General features: G+C 39.2%; 1 non-coding gene across 1 annotated transcript; it reads left to right on the top strand.

Annotated features, from left to right (window-relative positions):
* Positions 1-20005: 20005 nt before the first annotated feature.
* LOC116112904 lies at positions 20006-20111 on the top strand. Its single transcript, XR_004125327.1, has one exon. It is a non-coding gene; the product is annotated as a small nucleolar RNA R71 (small nucleolar RNA).
* The last annotated feature ends 2309 nt before the right edge of the window (positions 20112-22420 follow it).

Below are 22420 nucleotides of genomic sequence, written 5' to 3'. Positions count from 1 at the left end.
TACTCTAAGATGAGCAGTGTATGATGTATCATGACCCTCTGTAAGAATTCTCTTCTTTAATCAGCATCTTGGGGAATGCATAAGTGATCCCTAAATGGAGGACACTGTCTAACAGATTGAATTCTAGTATCTGCCTCAAGCACTTGCTGACTTATTTTCTGACACCACTTATCGGAACTTGCTTTTCTTTAATCTCTTCCAGTAAAGTGGACTGAATTTCTAACTCGGCAATCCTTCCCAGTATCACCTCAATCTGTTCTCAACACAATTCTTCAATAATCTTGTTGTTATGAGTCGAGACAAATAGGCTGGTGTTATTTGGGTGTGAGGGGTTTGGTTCGGACATTTTGTCGAACACTTGGTGGGAGGAAAAAAAGTTGTGATTTTAGTGAGTTTAAGAGTTTGTAAGAGCGGGGATTTGTGAATTAGTGGTTGGGGTGGAGAGATTTTGGTGATTGGGAAGTGGAAAGTGGTCGGGAGGGCGAAAATGGGGAGGCTGCGAGCGCTGCGCGCTGGGCGCTGGCGCGCGCGTCGCTTGCTGCAGCTTTTTGTCGAACACCTTGCATGCACGACCAAACTCGATCAGAATGCAACCAAAATTTCCAGAAATCTGTAAAATCAAACCCAGCAAGAAACCAAGAAGAAACCCTGCAAAAAAATCACAAGAAATCACACCAAAACAGGTTCACCAAATGGCTTACAAACCCAACCCAATCCGCACATTTCCGTAAAAAAACAGTGGGTTTTTCCGGCAACCAGAGGTCAATAAGGTGCAAAAGGATGTGGGTATTGTCGATCTTGCCCGGATGAGTCAGTATTGGCACTCCATTGCAATTCCCGAATGAAAAAACACACTTGAAAGAAAATCCAGAAGTGCAGTTTTCGCCAGATTCAACGGATAAATCCCGACGATCTGGACCTCCAAACTGAGCAGTGATAGAACGACTGGAAAGAGGGCTGAACAAGCTTTCCACAGCAGGTTGGATCGCCAGATTTCGATGTCGGACGCGCCGGGAAAAAGCCAGCAAAGTAGAGGCAGCGACCACGAGTTGAGAGAAAAAATCTGGAAAAAAATTCTAATTTTTTCTTTCCCTAAACCCTAAACCCTAAACCCTAAACCCTAACCCCTAAACCCTAAACCCTAACCCCTAACCCCTAACCCCTAAACCCCTAAACCCCTAAATCCTAACCCCTAACCCCTAACCCCTTGACCCTAGACCCTAGACCCTAGACCCTAGACCCTAAACCCTAACCCCTAAACCCTAAACCCCTGAACCCTGAACCCTGAACCCTAGATTTTGAGTACTAGTTTTTTAGAGTTTTCTTTTTTGTATAATCAATATTAGGTCTAGGGATACAACAAGGCTGATCTCGTCCTAAACCCGTTGTCAAAACAAGCAGAAAGAAGCATAGGCTCGATACCCCGTTTTACTCACTTTTTCAACCGCCGATAATGGATCGCGATTGTGGGTGAATCGAGCACTAGTTTTTTAGCGTTTTCGTTTTTGTATAATCATTATTAGGTCTAGGGATACAACAACACTGATCTCGTCCAAAACCTGATGACAAAATGAGCAGAAAGAACCATACGCCTGATACCCCGTTTTACTCAGTTTTTCAGCCACCGGTAATGGATCCCGATTATGGGTGAATTGAGCACTAGTTTTTGAGCGTTTTTGTTTCTATATAATCACTATTAGGTCTAGGGATACAACAAGGCCAATCTCGTCCAAAACCTGATGACAAAACGAGCAGAAATAAGCATAGGCCCGATGCCCCGTTTTACTCCGTTTTTTAGCCACCGATAATGGATCTCGATTATGGGTGAATTGAACACTAGTTTTTTAGCGTTTTCTTTTCTGTACAATCAATACTAAGTCAAGGCATGAAACAGAGTCGATCTCGTCGAAACCTGATGACAAAACGAGCAAAAAGTCGTATAGCCCGATGCCCCGTTTTACTTAGTTTTTCAGCCACCAATAATGGATCTCAATTGTGGGTGAATCGAGTACTAGTTTTTGGGAGTTTTCTTTTCTGTGAAATCAATATTAGGTCTAGGGATACAACAAGGCTGATCTCGTCAAAAACCTGATGACAAAATGAGTAGAAAGAAGCATAGGCCCGATACCCCGTTTTACTCAGTTTTTTAGCCACCGATAATGGATCTCGATTTGGGTGAATCAAGCACTAGTTTTTTAGCGTTTTCTTTTCTGTAGAATCGAGCACTAGTTTTTTAGCATTTTCATTTCTGTATAATCATTATTACGTCTAAGGATACAACAAGGCTGATCTCATCCAAAACCTGATGACAAAACGAGCAGAAATAAGCATAGGTCGATACCCCGTTTTACTAAGTTTTTCAGCCACCGATAATGGATCTCGATTGTGGGTGAATCGAGCACTAGTTTTTGAGCATTTTATTTTATGTATAATCAATATTAGATCTAGGGATACAACAAGACTGATCTTGTCCAAAACCTGATAACCAAACGAGTTGAAAGATGCATAGGCCCGATACCCCATTTTACTAAGTTTTTCAGCCACCAATAATGGATCTCGATTGTGGGTGAATCGAGCACTAGTTTTTAAGCATTTTCTTTTACGTATAATCAATATTAGGTCTAGGGATGCAACAAGGCTGATATCGTCAAAAACCTGATGACAAAACAAGCAAAAAGAAGCATAGGCCCGATATCCCGTTTTACTTAGTTTTTCAGCCACCGATAATGGATCTCGATTGTGGGTGAATCGAGCACTAGTTTTTGAGTGTTTTCTATTTTGTATAATCATTATTAGGTCTAGGGATACAACAAGGCCAATCTTGTCCAAAACCTGATGACAAAACGAGCAGAAATAAGCATAGGCCTGATACCCCATTTTACTCCGTTTTTCAGCCACCGATAATGGATCTCGATTGTGGGTGAATCGAGCACTAGTTTTTGAGCGTTTTCTTTTTGGTATAATCAATACTATGTTTAGAGAGCCAACAGAGTCGATCTCGTTGAAAACCTGATGACAAAACGAGCAGAAAGCCGCATAGGGCCTATACGCCGTTTTACTCAGTTTTTTCTTCCACCAGTAATGGGTCTCGATTGAGGGNAAAAACCTGATGACAAAATGAGCAGAAAGCCGCATAGGGCCTATACGCCGTTTTACTCAGTTTTTTCAGCCACCAGTAATGGGTCTTGATTGTTGCTGAATCGAGCACTAGTTTTGGATCTTTTTGTTTTTGGTATAATCAATAGTATTGTTAGAGAGCCAACAGAGTCGATCTCGTCAAAAACCTGATGACAAAACGAGCAGAAAGTCGCATAGGGCCGATACCCCGTTTTACTCAGTTTTTCAACCACCGATAATGGATCTCGATTGTGGGTGAATCGAGCACTAGTTTTTGAGCGTTTTCCTTTCTGTATAATCAATATTAGGTCTAGGGATACAACGAGGCTGATCTCGTCCAAAACTCGATGACAAAACGAGCAGAAATAAGCATAGGCCCGATACCCCGTTTTACTCAGTTTTGCAGCCACCGATAATGGATCTCAATTGTGGGTGAATCGAGCACTAGTTTTTGAGCGTTTTCCATTCTGTATAATCAATTAGGTCTAGGGATACAAAAAGGCTAATCTCGCCGAAACTTGATGACCAAACGAGCAGAAAGCCGCAGAGGCCCGATACCCCCGTTTTACTAAGTTTTTTAACCACCGATAATGGATCTCGATTGTGGGTGAATCGAGCACTAGTTTTTGAGCGTTTTCCATTCTGTATAATCAATTAGGTCTAGGGATAAGACAAGGATAATCTGGTCCAAAACCTGATGATAAAACGAGCAGAAATAAGCATAAAACCGATACCCCGTTTTACTCAGTTTTTCAGCCACCGATAATAGATCTCGATTGTGGTTGAATCGAGCACTAGGTTTTGAGTGTTTTCTTTTTTGTACAATCAATACAAAGTTTAGGCATGCAACAGAATCAATCTCGTCGAAAACGTGATCACAAAACGAGCAGAAAGAAGCATAAGCCCGGTACCCCGTTTTAGTTAGTTTTTCAGCCATCGATAATGAATCTTGATTGTGGGTGAATAGAGCACTAGTTTTTGAGTTTTTTCTTTTCTGTATAATTAATACTGAGTTTAGGCATGCAACAGAGTCAATCTCATCGAAAACCTGATGACAAAACGGGCAGAAAGAAGCATAGGCCCGATACCACGCTTTACTCAGTTTTTAATCCATCGATAATGGATCTCGATTGTGGGTGAATCGAGCACTAGTTTTTGAGCATTTTCTTTTTAGTATAATTAATACCGAGTTTAGACATGCAACAGTGTCAATCTCGTCAAAAACCTGATGACAAAACGAGCAGAAAGTCGTATAGGGCCGATACCCCATTTTACTCATCTTTTCAGCCACCAATAATGGATCTCGATTGTAGGTGAATCGAGCACTAGTTTTTGAGCTTTTTCTTTTCTGTATAATCAATATTAGGTCTAGGGATACAACAAGGCTGATCTCGTCCAATACTTGATGACAAAACAAGCAGAAATAAGCATAGGCCCGATACCCCGTTTTACTCAGTTTTGTAGCCACCGATAATGGATCTTGATTGTGGGTGAATCGAGCACTAGTTTTTTAGCGTTTTCTTTTTTGTATAATCGATACAATGTTTAGGCATGCAACAGAGTCAATCTCGTCGAAAACATGATGACAAAACGAGCAGAAAGTCGCATAGGGCCGATACCCTGTTTTACCCAGTTTTTTAGCCACCAATAATGGATCTCGATTGTGGGTGAATCTAGCACTAGTTTTTGAGCGTTTTCTTTTCTGTATAATCAATATTAGGTCTATGGATACAACAAGGCTGGTCTTGTCCAAAACTTGATGAAAAAACGAGCAGAAATAAGCATAGGCCCGATACCCCCGTTTTATTGAGTTTTTCAACCACCGATAATGGATCTCGATTGTGGGTAAATCGAGCACTAGTTTTTTAGCGTTTTCTTTTCTGTATAATCAATATTAGGTCTAGGGATACAACAAGGCTGATCTCGTCCAAAACCTGATGAAAAAACGAGCAGAAAGAAGCATAGGCCTGATACCCTGTTTTACTCAGTTTTTCAGCCACCGATAATGGATCTCGATTATGGGTGAATCGAGCACTAGTTTTTGAGCATTTACTTTTCTGTACAATCAATAAAAAGTATAGGCATGCAACAGAGTCAATCTCGTCCAAAACAAGCAGAAAGAAACATAGGCCCGATACCCCATTTTTCTCAGTTTTTCTGCCACTGATAATGGATCTCGATTGTGGGTGAATCGACCACTAGTTTTTGAGCGTTTTCTTTTTAGTATAATTAATACCGAGTTTAGGCATGCAACAGTGTCGATCTCATCAAAAACCTGATGACAAAATGAGCAGAAAGTCGTATAGGGCCGATACCCCGTTTTACTCAGTTTTTCAACTGCTGATAATGGATCTCGATTGTGGGTGAATCGAGCACCAGTTTTTGAGCGTTTTCTTCTCTGTACAATCAATACAAAGTTTAGGCATGCAACAGAGTCAATCCCATTGAAAACCTGATGACAAAACGAGCAGAAAGTCGCATAGGGCCGATACCCCATTTTACTTAGTTTTTCAGCCACCAATAATGGATCTCGATTGTGGGTGAATCGAGCACTAGTTTTTAAGCGTTTTCTTTTCTGTATAATTAATATTAGGTCTAGGGATACAACAAGGCTGATCTCGTCCAAAACTCGATGACAAAACGAGCAGAAATAAGCATAGGCCCGATACCCCGTTTCACTCAGTTTTACAGCCACCGATAATGGATCTCGATTGTAGGTAAATCGAGCACTAGTTTTTGAGCGTTTTCTTTTTTGTATAATCGATACAATGTTTAGGTATGCAACAGAGTCAATCTCATCGAAAACGTGATGACAAAACGAGCAGAAAGTCGCATAGGGCCGATACCCCGTTTTACTCAGTTTTTCAGCCATCGATAATGGATCTCGATTGTGGGTGAATCGAGCACGAGTTTTTAAGCGTTTTTTTCTGTACAATCAATAAAAAGTTTAGGCATGCAATAGAGTCAATCTGGTCTTAAATCTGATGACCAAACGAGCAGAAAGCCGCATAGGCCCGATACTCCGTTTCACTCAGTTTTTCAGCCACCGATAGCGGATCTCAGTTGTGGGTGAATCGAGCACTAGTTTTTGAGGGTTTTCTTCTCTGTATAACCAATATTAGGTCTAGGGATACAACAAGGTTGATCTCGTCCAAAACCTGATGACAAAACGAGCAGAAAGAAGCATAGGCCCGATACCCCGTTTAACTCAGTTTTTCAGCCACCGATAATGGATCTCGATTATGGGTGAATCGAGCACTAGTTTTTGAGCATTTTCTTTTCTGTACAATCAATAAAAAGTATAGGCATGCAACAGAGTCAACCTCATCGAAAACCTGACAACCGAACGAGCAGAAATAAGCATAGGCCTGATACCCCGTTTTACTCAGTTTTTCAGCTGCTGATAATGGATCTCGATTGTGGGTGAATCGAGCACCAGTTTTTGAGCGTTTTCTTCTCTGTACAATCAATACAAAGTTTAGGCATGCGACAGAGTCAATGCCGTTGAAAACCTGATGACAAAACGAGCAGACAGTCACATAGGGCCGATACCCTGTTTTACTTAGTTTTTCAGCCACGAATAATGGATCTCGATTGTGGGTGAATCGAGCACTAAATTTTGAGCGTTTTCTTTTCTGTATAATCAATATTAGGTCTTGGGATACAACAAGGCTGATCTCATCCACCGATAATAGATCTAGATTATGGGTGAATCGAGCACTAGTTTTTGAGCGTTTTCTTTTTTGTATAATCAATACAATGTTTAGGTATGCAAAGAGTCAATCTCATCGAAAACGTGATGACCAAACGAGCAGAAAGCTGCATAGGCCCGATACCCCGTTTCACTCAGTTTTTCAGCCAACGATAAGGGATCTCGATTGTGGGTGAATCGAGCACTAGTTTTTGAGCTTTTTTTTTCTGTACAATGAATTCAAAGTTTAGGCATGCGACAGAGTTAATCTCGTCGAAAACCTGATGACCAAACGAGCAGAAAGCCGCATAGGTCTGATACCCCGTTTTACTCAGTTTTTCAGCCACCAATAATGGCTCTCGATTGTGGGTGAATCAAGCACTATTTTTTGAGAGTTTTCTTATTTGTATAATCAATATCAGGTCTAGGGATACAACGACGCTGATCTCGTCAAAAACCTGATGACAAAACAAGCAGAAACAAGCATAAGCCCAATACCCCTTTTTACTCCGTTTTTCAGCCACCGATAATGGATCTCGATTGTGGGTGAATCGAGCACTAGTTTTTAAGCGTTTTTTTTCTGTACAGTCAATAAAAGGTTTAGGCATGCAACAGATTCAATCTGGTCTTAAACCTGATGACCAAACGAGCAGAAAGCCGTATAGGCCCGATACCCCGTTTCACTCAGTTTTTCAGCCACCGATAACGGATCTCGATTGTGGGTGAATCGAGCACTATTTTTTGAGGGTTTTCTTTTTAGTATAATTAGTACCGAGTTTAGGCATGCAACAATGTCGATCTCGTCCAAAACCTGATGACAGTACGAGTAGAAAGTCACATAGGGCCGATACCCCATTTTACTCAGTTTTTCAGCCACCAATAATGGATCTCGATTGTGGGTGAATCGACCACTAGTTTTTGAGCATTTTCTTTTCTGTATAATTAATATTAGGTCTAGGGATACAACAAGGCTGTTCTCGTCAAAAACGCGATGACAAAACGAGCAGAAATAAGCATAGGCCCGATACCCCGTTTTACTCAGTTTTGCAGCCACCGATAATGGATCTTGATTGTCGGTGAATCGAGCACTAGTTTTTGAGCGTTTTCTTTTTTGTATAATCGATACAATGTTTAGGTATGCAACAGAGTCAATCTCGTCGAAAACGTGATGACAAAACGAGCAGAAAGTCGCATAGGGCCGATACCCCGTTTTACCCAGTTGTTTAGCCACCAATAATGGATCTCGATTGTGGGTGAATCTAGCACTAGTTTTTGAGTGTTTTCTTTTCTGTATAATCAATATTAGGTCTAGGGATACAACAACGCTGATCTCGTCCAAAACTCGATGACAAAACGAGCAAAATAAGCATAGGCCCGATACCTCGTTTTACTCAGTTTTGCAGCCACCGAGAATGGATCTTGATTGTGGGTGAATCGAGCACTAGTTTTTGAGCGTTTTCCATTTTGTATAATCAATTAGGTCAAGGGATACAAAAAGGCTAATCTCGTCGAAAACCTGATGACCAAACGAGCAGAAAGCTGCATAGGCCCGATACCCCCGTTTCACTCAGTTTTTCAACCACCGATAATGGATCTCTATTGTGAGTGAATCAAGCACTAGTTTTTGAGCGTTTTCTTTTCTGTATAATCAATATTAGGTCTAGGGATACAACAAGGCTGATCTCGTCAAAAACCTACCGACAAAACGAGCAGAAAGAAGCATAGGCGTGATACCCTGTTCTACTCAGTTTTTCAGCCACCGATAATGGATGTCAATTGTGGCTGAATCGAGCACTAGTTTTTGAGCATTTACTTTTCTGTACAATCAATAAAAAGTATAGGCATGCAACAGAGTCAATCTCGTCCCAAACATGATGACAAAACGAGCAGAAAGAGGGGTATCGGGCCTATGCTTCTTTCTGCTCGTTTGGTCATCAGGTTTTGGATGAGATCAACCTTATTGTATCCCTGGACCTAATATTGATTATACAGAAAATAAAACACTCAAAAACTAGTGCTAGATTCACCGACAATCGAGATCCAATATCGGTGGCTGAAAAAGTGAGTGAAACGGGGTATCGGGCCTATGCTTCTTTTTGCTCATTTGGTCATCAAGTTTTGGACAAGATCAGCCTTATTGTATCCCTAGACCTAATATTGATTATACAAAAAAAGAAAACGCTCAAAAACTAGTGCTTGATTCACCCACAATCGTGATCCATTATCGGTGGCTGAAAAACTAAGTAAAACGGTGTATTCGTGCCTATGCTTCTTTCTGTTCGTTTTGTCATCAGGTTTTGACGAGATCAACTCTGTTGCATGCCTAAACTCAGTATTGATTATACAAAAAAGAAAACGCTCAATAACTAGAGATCAATTCACCGACAATCGAGATCGATTATCGGTGGCTAAAAAACTGAGTAAAACAGGGTATCGGGCCTATGCTTCTTTCTGCTCATTTGGTCATCAAGTTTTGGACGAGATCACCCTTATTGTATCCCTAGACCTAATATTGATTAGACAGAAAAGAAACGCTCAAAAACTAGTGTTAGATTCACCCACAATCGAGATCCATTTTCGGTGGCTGAAAAACTGAGTAAAACGGGGTATCGGGCCTATGCAGGTTTTGCTTGTTTTGTCATCAAGTTTCGATGAGATCGACTCTGTTGAATGCCCAAACTCAGTATTGATTGTACAAAAATGGAAACACCCAAAAACTAGTGCTTAATTCACGCACAATCGAGATCCATTATCAGTGGTTGAAAAACTGAGTAAAATGGGATACCGGGCGTATGCTTCTTTCTGCTCGTTTGGTCATCAGGTTTTAGATGAGATCAGGCTTATTGTATCCCTTGACCTAATATTGATTATACAGAAAAGAAAACGCTCAAAACTAGTGCACGATTCACCCACAATCGAGATCCATTTTCGATGGCTGAAAAACGGAGTAAAACGGGGTATCGGGCCTATGCGGCTTTCTGCTCGTTTGGTAGGCATACAACAGAGTCAATCTCATCGAAAACCTGATGACAAAACGAGCAGAAAGAACGTAGGCCTGATACCCCGTTTTACTCAGTTTTTTAGCCACCGATAATGGATCTTGATTGTGGGTGAATCGAGCACTAGTTTTTGAGCGTTTTCTTTTCTGTCTTATCAATATTAGGTCTAGGGATACAATAAGGCTGATCTCATCCAAAACCTGATGACCAAACGAGCAGAAAGAAGCATAGGCCCAATACCCTGTTTTATTCAGTTTTTCAGCCACCGATAATGGATCTCAATTGTGGGTGAATCGAGCACTAATTTTTAAGTGTTTTCTTTTCTGTCTTATCAATATTAGGTCTAGGGATACAACAAGGTTGATCTCGTCAAAAACCTGATGACAAAACGAGTAGAAACAAGCATAGGCCCAATACCCAGTTTTACTCTGTTTTTCAGCCACCGATAATGGATCTCGATTGTGGGTGAATCGAGCACTAGTTTTATAAGTTTTTCTTGGGTTCATGTTCCTATTTAGGGATTTTTATTTTTATTTCTGTTGTGCAAACTGTTAGGGTAGATGCCCTAGAGCCAATCAATTATTGTAGAATTGACTCTTTGTAATAATGTTCATTAATCAATAAAAGGCATTTTATTTTATATCGCATAAATCATTATTATTGCAATATGTTTTGATATATGTCCTTAGAATGGTAGAACCGTGACGAGGGTATCAAGTGTTTCAAATCTTGATAGTGAGAACCCTATGAGCACATATGGTGGCCATTCTAGAAACGTCCGTAGCCCCAGTATTATTCTGAAGTAAGGGCACAGATAATACGGTAAGGCTATCATAGTGTTGAACGACCCTGTCGAAAGGCAGTGACTGATCTCACTTGTCAAGGTTGTTTGGTGACAACCTGGTGCAACACATGGGTGTTTGTTGTAGGCGATTACACCACAACAAGTTCACTGGACTGACCCACCAGAGGATTCCATATGGATGGTAACCCCAGTGTCTATGGAACAAATCCTCTAACGAATGGTGGTGCATGTGATCCTTAGACTTGAGATCACCGGAGCGCCTTGTGCACCGATTGGTGTAGTTTGACACTAGCCTAACGCAGTTCTTTTCAGAGCTGTCAATACGGTGGTGATTGGCTGCATCAAGGAGTGTATCAAGACTATGGTGGATTGACAGAGGATTTATCACTCCCGGGTACGGGAGAAAGTTATCTCACGGCGCAATTCAGTATATGGCAATGACACTAAAACTGTGGCCACAGTGGGATTGAGTTGTTGCTCTATCCAGTTTATAATACGGGTCATTGGTCCAGAAACTGAATAAATAATATCGAGAGTAACCGAAGGTTGACACTATTTCTATGCCTTCGTCTCGTCGAGATAACGTATGATGAAAGGATCGAATTGCACGGTAACCATATCGTTGACAGGTAGCTACTTTGCTGAATCCGAATCTATCGGGTGGCCATGATGCCTTGCTAGGGGCCAATCTTGGTCTGTGTATTAGTGAGACGATTAATTGGTGTTAATCGCAATACTATACACTGCCGATATGATGAGGAGCCTAAGGGTCACACACATAGAAGACAATTTAAGATGCAAGAAGAAAGAAGGGCGTTTTCGTCTTTTAAGGCGAAAGGGTATTTTGGTAATTTCACAGTGCAATTAAATTTGCTGAGGTCGTAGCCTTTATTTAATTTGTTAGAAAAATTAAATAAGTGAAATTACGTTTAAATGTGTGTTCGCACATATTTAAATATATTATCATTATTGTTAAATGTTAATATATATTTAAATATATTTTAATTGAGATAATGATGGAAAATAAAATAAATCAAATTGGGAGTGTTTGGCAACATGGGGCGTTTGGGTTGGAGCCTAACCCTATTCCGTATGGGATTAGGGCAACTTGATTATTTTACTATAAAAAAGAAAAGTGTGTGTTAATTAATAAGTAGAATTGATTTTTCCTGGTAAAATAAAACACACAACAGCCCCATTTGACACTCCCACGCCAGAAACCTTTCTTTGGCCTAAATCAATTCAATTTGATTTCTTTTCTTCTTAATCTTGAAGCCAAAGAGGATCTAGCAAATACCTCTTTGGTTCTTTTGAGATTGTCTTCGTGTGGACTACGTGGGTTCGATCCTACACTTGGATTGGTAGCAAAACGTTCAAAGACAATTGTGGTGGAGCCTCCAAACGTGCGTATGGTTTCTAAACACAGATTATTAATTTCTGCAGATTTTTGCTTTAATATGAATTGTAAAATTATACCTTTGATCTTGGCTCATGTAAACGATCCTGTTATATTAATTTTTGTTTCCGCTGCATATACGGGACCGTTTACTAACACAAACCCCACCAATGACTAACAAAATGATGCATTCAAATCATTCTTGTCATTGATTAGGAAATTGCAAAATCAATTAGGCTATGCAATTACATGCGTTAGAACTGATCATAGAAAAGAATTTAAAAACACATTGTTTGAATCATATTGCAATGAGCATGGCATTGAGCATAATTTCTCAACAGTCTTAGCACCTAGGACTCCTCAACAAAATGGAGTTGTTAAGAGGAGAAATAGAGTTTTGGTAGCAAATGTGTAACGCCCCACTTAAGGTATGTAGTTAAGATTTGCTGTATTACTTAAACGTTCATTGATTCAGCTTCAATTGAGTTTGTATGTTGTCATGGTTGGTTGAGTGTTTGCTTTGAGATTGGTTGAGACTTGAGGAATCTTGGAATTACAGTCTTCGTCGGGGCGAAGAATAGTCTTCACCGCAGTGACATTGGCTTTGTAATTGCGGTGTCGACTCTGTAAGTTTTTGCCGAGACGACGGAAATTGCTTCGCCATAGCGAAGGGACAACAGAAAAGTTTAATTAAGTTTCTAGAGAATTCTCCATAAGGGTAAAATGACTCTTCTACCCCTAATTAGCAGGAAAAGTGGGGAGTAAAATGTAAGAAAATTTAGTAGAGAATGTACTGGAGATGAGGGTGTATTTGCAAAGAATTAAAGGGTAAAGATGGAATTTCTAAAAAGAGCAAGGGTAAAATGGGAATGTTTGAATGTAAATTGAGCTAATAAGGGATTAAGTGTAGTAATCCCTTCATTTCACCCATTTCCACAGCCATTCTCATTCTCTAAGTTCTCTCAATTCTTCATTCAATTTTTCAAGATTTCTAAGGAGCTTTAGGGAGCTTTTGGGTAGTTTTTAGTAGAGATTTCATCTAAAGCATCCTAAGGTAAGGATTCTTGCTTTAGATGTAAATTTGCTTATAGTTGTGTTGAAGTCTTATATTGTTATTGTTTAAAGTTATAGAGAAAAGCTAGGCCACAAAAGGGAAGGAGAAGTGTTAGAGAAGCCACTTATTCACAAGGTAAGTAAATCCAACCCAAGTTGAGATGTAAGAACTCCTTTGAGTAGAGATTTATGTATGAATGTGTATGTATCATGTTAAAAAATACTGGTTCACGTAACATAAAACTCGGCTAGACACTCTCCGTGGGAACGATTCCTACTCACACTACTACGTGTATTTTTAGGGTTTTAATTCTGGGTGCCTACGACAGCACGCCAATAATCAATACTGAGGTTAGGTAAATAGCAGGGTCGATCTCATCAAAAACTTGATGACAAAACGCATAGAAAGCCGCATAGGCCTGGTACCCTATTTTACTCAGTTTTTCAGACAATAATGGACTCCATTTCGGGTGAATCGAGCACTAGTTTTTTAGCGTTTTATTTTTTGTATAATCAATACTAAGTTTAGATAAACAGTAACATCGACCTCATCAAAAACCTAATAACAAAAGAGCAAAAAACCGCATAGGACCGATACCCCGTTTTACTTAGTTTCTCAGCCACAGATAATGGAGCTCGATTGAGGGTGAATCGAGCACTAGTTTTTAAGCATTTTCTCTTTCGTATAATCAATACTGAGTTTAGGCAAATAGTAAGGTCGATCTCATCGAAAACCTGATGACAAAACAAACAGAAAGCCGCATAAGCCCATACCCCGTTTTACTCAGTTTTTCAGCCACTGATAATGGATCTCGATTGTGGGTGAATCGAGCACTAGTTTTTAAGCGTTTTTTTTTTCGTATAATCAATACTGAGTTTAGGCAAACAGGAGGGTTGATCGTATCAAAAACCTGATGACAAAACAAGCAGAAAGCAGCATAGGTCGGATACCCCGTTTTACTCAGTTTTTTAGCCAATAATGGATCTTCATTTCTGATGAATCTGTTGGAATAGGTGCCGTAAAGCCAATCAATTATTATGGAACTGACTCTTTGTAATAATGTTTATTAATCAGTAGAAGGCATTATCTACTATATCGTGTAAACCATAGTTGTATGTATTGATATATGTCATTAGAATGGTAGAACCATGACAAGGGTATCATGTAATAGCCACTACTACGCAAAAGATTATAATGAAATACATATAAAATAACATAAAGAAATTGGGCCCAAATTTTTCTTTTATTAAAACATATATACATACTCTTTACAAACATATACATTTTTACACAAAATGTATAACATAAACAAAAGTCATCAAAAACATCAGGGACAGTGTAACCACTCCTCCTCGCACGCCGACATCCATCCGACAGAAATTTTTTAGCCACCGATAATGGATCTCGACCGTGGGTGAATCGAGCACTAGTTTTTTAGTGTTTTCAATTCTCTATAATCATTACTGGGTTTATGGATACAATTGGGTTGACCTCATCAAAAAGCTAATGACAAAACGAGCAGAAAGCCACATAGGCCCGATACCCCGTTTTACTCAGTTGTTTACCCTTCGATAATAGATCTCGATTGTGGGTGAATCAAGCACTAGTTTTTGAGCATGATTAATTATGTATAATCCATACTAAGTTTATTCAGACAACAGGGTTGATGTCTTCAAAAAGCTGATGACAAAATTAGCAGAAAGCCGTGTAAACCCCGCGTTATTATTCTGATGCCCTAAGGTATGAAATTTACCTTTTCAAATAATTATCTTTTTTTGAATGGAAGGGTAAAATGGTCAATTTACATGTATTTTGAGATGTGGCCATTATAAAGTGTAAGGGATGATGTCATTGAAGAGTAATGAGGGTAGAATGGTCATAAAGTTGATTGATCTGGTTAAATGATGTAAACGGTAACCAAGGGTATAATGGTCTTTTCATACAAATCCATATGAAATAAGTATCCATAAAAGTGCATTAAGGGTAAATACAACCATTGCGTATGAATGTGATTGTAGTGTAATTTTTAGGTTTAACCCATAAAATCCAAATGAAGTCAAAACCCTACCTATTTTACTTGAATTGATTATCTGTGTTTTAATATTGCCATCTTAGTTAAATTTTAGTTTAAAATTTATTGTTAAGTTTAATTGCAATTAGCTCCCATCAATCCAAAGAAGTAGTTTGCTTCAACTTGATAAGATTAGTAGACTTAGTGCTTAGCTAACAATCCTCGTGGGAACGATACTTTGCTCATCATTTTATTACTTGTGCAATTAGTATACTTGCTACATATTGCATGTTGTAGGAAACACGCATCAGTGGTTCTTTGTCTTTTTATTCCGGAGCTAGGTTCTTCTCTAGGAGTACGCCCAAGTAGCTTACGATAGTAGGCTGTGTCGAGAATTGAGGCAAGATGGATAAGTGGTTCATCATTCGTCTTCTCTACTCCTGCTCGAGTGCACAGCTTGGTGATGAGATGTGGGAAGCGGAAACTACGTCGCCTTGGTTGGGCTGCATTCTATATACTAGTCATGATAATCTTCCCCACATCCATCTTCTTTCCGGTGGCAATGGACTAAAGCAGCAATGCCTTCTCAAAAGTTACTGAACTATAGTGTCTTTCCGGCATCACCCTAGCACACAAAAAGTACCGCCACAACCTGGCCATAGATATCAGATTAGTTCACTTAATGCTCTTCTTTCCTTTCTTCGAAACCTCCCAAGGGGTATCCGGTTTTGCTATGACCATAAGTATGTCATCCTCCTCAAATTGTTTCTTCTTAAACTCCAGATACTCATCACGGTCAATCGAAGGCAAGTGGTAAAAATCATTGATGACCTTCGCATTAAATGGCACATCAATACCTCTCACAAATAGGGGTGTTCAAAAGAATCGGTAGGAACCGGAACCGACGGGTACCCTGGGTTTGGTTCTGGTTCCTATCCAGAACCAGTCGTCAATGGGTAGGTTCCAGTTCCAAATCTTTGGAACCGTTACTGTATGGTTCCGGTTCCGGTTCTTATAATTAGGAATCAGAACCGGAACCAGGAACTAGGAACCAAGACTAATATAAAATAAAATTAAAGATTAGGGGGGTTAATAAAAACTTTTATAGAAAAAGTAATGTGAATACATTTATATTTATATTTCATAACATTTAAAGTAAGTTGGTTTCACTTTTGAGAATCTACCTTTACAAAGTAATGAAGCTTGTAATTTTGAATTTATAATTTGTAATTTTATTTTTGTTAACAAGTGCCAAGTGGGGGGGTATTTGTAAATTTTTAAGGGTTTTTTTGCCATTTTAAAAACTTTTGGGGGGTCATGAATTTTACAGGGTACCTAGAACTAGAACCGGAGCCGTTGTTACAGGTTCTGGTTCTGGGTACCTAGGAACCGGAACCGTCAGTTCCGATTCTGGTTCCAAATTTCAAGGAATCGTCAGTTTCGGTTCTGGTTCCGGTTCCTTCAAAAAGTGCAGGGTACCCGGAACCGAACACCCCTACTCACAAATACATGCCCAAGATCACACTCAGGGAGGTTGGCATAAAACTCTCTCACTATCGATTCTACAGCTGCATGTGCAGGTTCACTAATAAATAACTCCCAACGTCTCCCTTGACTCCACTGTTCGTCCGCGGTCAATCCACGCTCAGTAATAAACCCTTTACCCTTCCTTTTGATTGCTTCTTCATATTGTTGCCGAGCCTTATCACTCACAAATCTATTGTCCACTTTTTTTCCTTTTCCTTTACCCTTGGACAGTACTTTGAGCGGCATTTTTGGTTCGATAACTCTAATGTACCCCCAAACTAAGATTCTAAATAGACAATTCAACTCTAACTACCCTTGTTACCTACCATAATCAATCCTGCAAAGACACCAAAATTTCAAAAAATTGTGCCTAGACCCCCAAAATCACTCTTCTTCCAAACTCAACAAACCACTCCCAAATAAAAGATCCAACCTCATTAACACCACACAAATCAAGATCTACACTTCTTTACTTCAATTCAAAGCACAACTTCACCAAACCTAACTCAACACATTCAAACAAAATAGTCAAACTTAAAGCACTAAAATCAAGATTGAGCAATCTAGATGTTGGAGAACTTGAAATCTTACCAAACCCAAGATGACTGTACCACTGATTTCACCAATCTCGGCCCAAAATGCAAGATCCTCGATTTTTGAAAACCAAGGGTTTCAAAAATTTTCTTCAATTTTTCGCACAAATCTTTGCTGAAATGAGTTGTTTTGGTGTTTATGAGGGTTAAGGAGTGAAGAAAAGTGATGGAGATTCACTGAAAAGCTCTAGATTTAAGGTGGAAAAGTTAGGCTCTCAGATGTGTTTTGAAATTTTTCGCGAATTGAAGAGTCGCGACTCATTATTTATAAAAAACAGTTTTCGTCACAGCAAAGTTCTTCAATTACGAACAACTATTAACCTAGTCGATGGCACGGCGAAGAAACTTTTGTCACTGTGGCGAGAAATTCCAGAGCCTATAGCACCACGGCGAATAAAATGCTTTGCCGCGGTGAAATTCCCTTAGCTCAATTTCGCAAAACTCTTTCTGTCACAGTGAAGAAAATTGTTTTGCCACGGTGAAAAATTATAGGGAGCACGCGGCCTCAGTGAAAAACAAACTTCGTCGTGGCTAAATCTGGGACTTTTCAAATTCCATTTTGTGCAAAATGCATTTCGCAGCGGCGAAGAAAATACTTTGTCGCGGTGAAATCTTGAAAATTTCCTTTTTTCACCTTAGTTCGATATTTCACCTGAAACACCCAAAAACACACGAAATCAAAATCATTCTAATTCATATAACAACTAAACAAATGACAAACAAATGAAAACACTTGGGTTGCCTCCCAAGAAGCGCTTGTTTATAGTCGAAAGCTCAGCTTTCTCAAGTCCTCATGTCAATCCGGACTATCCAAATACATCAACTCCTGAGCATTGTCCTTGCACCGAGGCTTCAATTGTTGATGATTTTTGTCACATGAGGCCTTTGTTGAGAGCTTAGCCACCCATTTCCATCCCTTGGTCATTCCTTTCATGGCTCGAGCATTCTTATCAACAGCTTTTCGTTTTCTTGACTTCCCCTCACCCTTTTTGAGTTGAGGAATCCATCCCTTGTGAAGACACATGCTCGGTTGTGGTCCATCTCGGAATGATGTAAACATTTCTAGGTTGTGGTCCTCCTCCTTGAATTGCCTTGACTTGACTGTGTATCCTTTAATTGTCGAATTAGGATCGTTAAGTTGGGAAGTTTCAATTGTTGACTGACCCACGGAGTCAATTTTGAAACATGACTCTTGCTTCGGTGAGACTTTCAGAGACTCAAGGACATTGAATGTCACTTCCGCATCTTGCATCCTCATGATTAACTTCCCCTCTTGAACATCAATTAAAGCTCTTCCGGTAGCCAGAAATGGTCATCCTAGGATGAGAGGAATCTCTTTATCTTCTTCCATATCCAACACAAAGAAATCTACAGGAAAAATAAATTTGTCCACCTTAACCTGCACATCTTCAGCAATGCCTCTCGGATGCTTTATTGATCTATCTGCAAGCTGCAAGCATATGGTTGTCGGCTTCACTTCACCAATTCCTAATTTCCTGAAAACAGAAAAAGGCATAAGGTTTATGCTTGCACTTAGATCACACAAAACCCTATCAAATGTAATATTCCTTATAACACAAGGGATAGTGAAACTCCCTACATCTTTAAGTTTTGGTGGCCACTTCTTCTGTAGAATAGCACTGCATTTCTCCATAAGCATCACTGTTTCTTCGCGTAGCTTGGCATCTGTTGTAATGCATCTGCAAAGGGAATGTTAATGTGCAGTTTTTTAAATACATCAAGAAATTTAATAAACTGTTTATCATGTTTTTCTTTTATGAGCCTTTGAGGAAAAGGCACCAAAGGTGTGTGATGTGCCAACTCTAGTGGTATCTCGGGGAGTGGCAATTTCTCTTTCTTTTGTCTTTGCCTCTCTTCCCGCTTTTGTTCATCTTCCCTAGAACTGTTTGGTTTCTCTTCAACAATTATTTCTTCGTCAACTTCCTCATCGGAATCTTCCTTTTCTTTTGACAGGCTTCCTTCTTTCCCTGATTGTTCCACCTCTTCTAAAACTGTCCCACTTCTCAAAGTTATTGCATTCACTTGCTCACGTGGGTTAGTCACTGTGTTGCTTGGTAGGGAACCCTGTGGTCTCTCATTTAGCTTATCATCCAATTGACCCACTTGTACTTCCAAGTTCCGAATAGACGCCCCTTGGTTTCTGAAATTCGTCCTGGTCTCATTCATGAAACTTGTGGTCTCTTGCATAAACTTTCCAAACATGTCCTCCAATTTTGTCACTCTTTGCTCTCCTAGTTGATTGTTCACCCCTGCTTGGTTGTTTGAGATCGTTCTTTGGTTCCATTGATTGTTTTGCTGATCTCGTTGATTCTGATTGCCCCAAGATAGGTTTAGATGATTCCTCTAACCAAGATTATATGTGTTGGAGTACGGATTGTTCGGTTGCCTTTAATTTCATGCCAAGTAGTTAACCTGTTCTGACGATGAAGACACTAAAGCAAACGTGTTCCCCACTTGGCATTGACTGCTCGCATGACCACCTACACAAAATTCACAAATTAGTTGAGGAGCTTGAATAGAATTTACTTGCATACTTCCCAACTGTTTCTGAAGTGCTGTAAGTTGGGCTGAAATAGCCGTGCATGCATCAACTTCATGAAGACCCATAGATTTCTTTAGCTGCACCCTCTCATTAGGTCTTTGATAGTTGTTACTTGCTAAAATTTCAAGCAACTCATGAGCTTCTTCTAGTGTCTTATTTTGCAATGCTCCTCTCGATGCTGCATCCACCATGGTTTGCACCTTAACCATCAATTCATTGTAAAACGTTTGGACTTGCATCCAAACTGGCAACCCATGGTGTGGACACCTCCTCAGTAGTTCCTTGTATCTTTCCCATGCCTCATATAATGATTCAGACTCTTCTATAGAAAAGATGTGATATCATTTCTCAATTTCGCTGATTTTGCTGGAGGAAAGAGTTTGGTCAGGAACTTCTGTGCTAATTCGTTCCATGTTGTGATCGTTCCTGATGGTAGTGCCATTAACCATCCCTTAGCTTTATCCCTCAATGAGAAAGGGAACAATCTCATTCTGATGGCGTCATCTGACACTCTATTTGACTTGAAAGTATCACAAATCTCCAAAAAATTTGCAATGTGCAGATTTGGATCTTCCTTCAAATCTCTCTTGAACTGTACCAATTGCTGGATCATCTGGATGATTGTCGGCTTAATTTCGAAAGTGTTGGCTTGTACAGCTGGTCTAGTAATACTTGACCCACTGCCATCAACTGAGGGAACTGAGAATTCCCTTAATGTTCTATTTTCTGCCATCTCAACGACTATGGCCTCTGGTTCAGCTATAGCCTCTCGTTCTTTTCTCTCTCTGTTAAGTCTTCTAGTGGTTCTCTCAATCTCTGGACCAACAGGAACCACTGGCTAACGTCTTGCTCTTCACATAAACTACACAGAAAGAGAGAAAAAGTGCGATCACAAGCTCACAGAAAAGAACAATAAAAATTAAACTAACACACAATTAAAACAAAAAATAAATAAAAAATAAACTCCAATCTAGCTAACACAAGAAAGACTCAATGTTAACACAAAAATCAATCCCTGGCAACAGTGCCAAAAACTTGATGCGTTGTTACTACAATATGCAAATATAGCAAGTGCACTAGTCGCACAAAGTAATAAAGTGATGAGTGAGTATCGTTCCCACGAGGATTAGTTGCTAAGCACTGAAATTCCTATTAGTTTTCAAGTTGGAGAAACTGAATATTGTTTGGATTTATGGGATAATATAAAACTAAACTGAAAGCAAAATTTACTAAATGTAAAAACAACTAAATTCTTAAAGCAAGATTTAACACAAGAGTAATATCAATTAAAACAAACGGTTAGGGTTTGACTTCATTCGGACTCTATGGATTAATTATGTGGATTATGCTACTTTTACACTCATATGCACGGATTGTAAACCGAATTCCCTAAGTTGTAAAACATACCTTCTTAGGCTATGAATTCCTACTTTTCCTTATTAATCTTCTGCACCCAACAAATTAAAGATTAACAAATCCAAGTTCATTAAGCTAATGGAATCCTAGATTGATTTCATTGTTTCTCAAATCTATCTCTAGCATTCAAATTAACAATGGTGATTATCCAAGACGCTCAACATGACTCATTTCTCAATCTCATCATGTTCAACAATTAATATCAATAAAAATTAGAATAATCACACAATCTATGCAATAGAATATAAAAGCAACAATCATCAATTGATTAATCCATAGAAATCCGAATTACATCAAAACCCTAACCCAAAATGGGTTAGTTCATAACTAAATTAACAAAAAAAAAAAAAAAAAAAAAAAAAAAAAAAAATAAACCTAGTAATCAACATAGTGAGATACAGAGGAAAGAGTAGAGATCTCCCTTAGTTGAAGAATCCACAAGATTCAAGCTCAAAACTTCTCTCCAAATGTAAAAGCTACTCTAACCCGGACGAACCTCCACCAAAATGTCAGATTTCTTATATAGTTCCCCCAAAAACCTAAAACCTTTCCTAAAATAAAACTGTGCGTTTTGGAGAAAACAAAATTAGCAGACTTCGCCGCAGCGACGAACTCAAGTGAATCTCATGCCTAGCTTCTTTTGCTGTGGTGAACCTTCCTGGAAAATTCTAAATTTACAGAATTGCCCTCTGCTTGCTTCCTTGCTTGAATCTTTCATCTTCGATGCTTTCCCATGGGAACAAATTTCATAGTGCTTCAACTCTACTTCAGAACTTTCCCAAATTCTGAGATTCACTTGCTTCTGGGTCTAGAAACTCCAATTCACTCATTATTTGCTAAAAATGCACGTTTCGGCTTGAAACATAAAATATATAGAATTAAGTAGCAATTCAGGCATAAACAAACAAAGAAGTATCTAAAATCTAGCCAAAAAACCTAAATAAAATAGTATAATCCTCGGATTATCAGTCGTTTAACACTATGATAGCCTTACCGTATTATCTGTGTCCTTGGTTAGAATAATAGTAGGGCTACAAATGTTTCTAGAATGGCCACCATATGTAATCATAGGGTTCTCACTATCAAAATTTGAAACACTTGATACCGTAGTCATGGTTCTACCATCCTAAGGACATATAATATTACATATAAATACGATTTACACGATATAGAAGAATATGCCTTTTTATTGATAAATAAACATTTATTACAGAGTCAATTTCACAATAATTGATTGGATCTAGGGCA

The sequence above is a fragment of the Pistacia vera genome, unplaced genomic scaffold (assembly GCF_008641045.1).
Source record: "Pistacia vera cultivar Batoury unplaced genomic scaffold, PisVer_v2 Contig67, whole genome shotgun sequence".
Taxonomy (NCBI): Eukaryota; Viridiplantae; Streptophyta; class Magnoliopsida; order Sapindales; family Anacardiaceae; genus Pistacia; species Pistacia vera.
The sequence above is the reverse complement of the archived record's forward strand: the minus strand, read 5'-3'. Positions and strand labels throughout refer to the sequence as shown.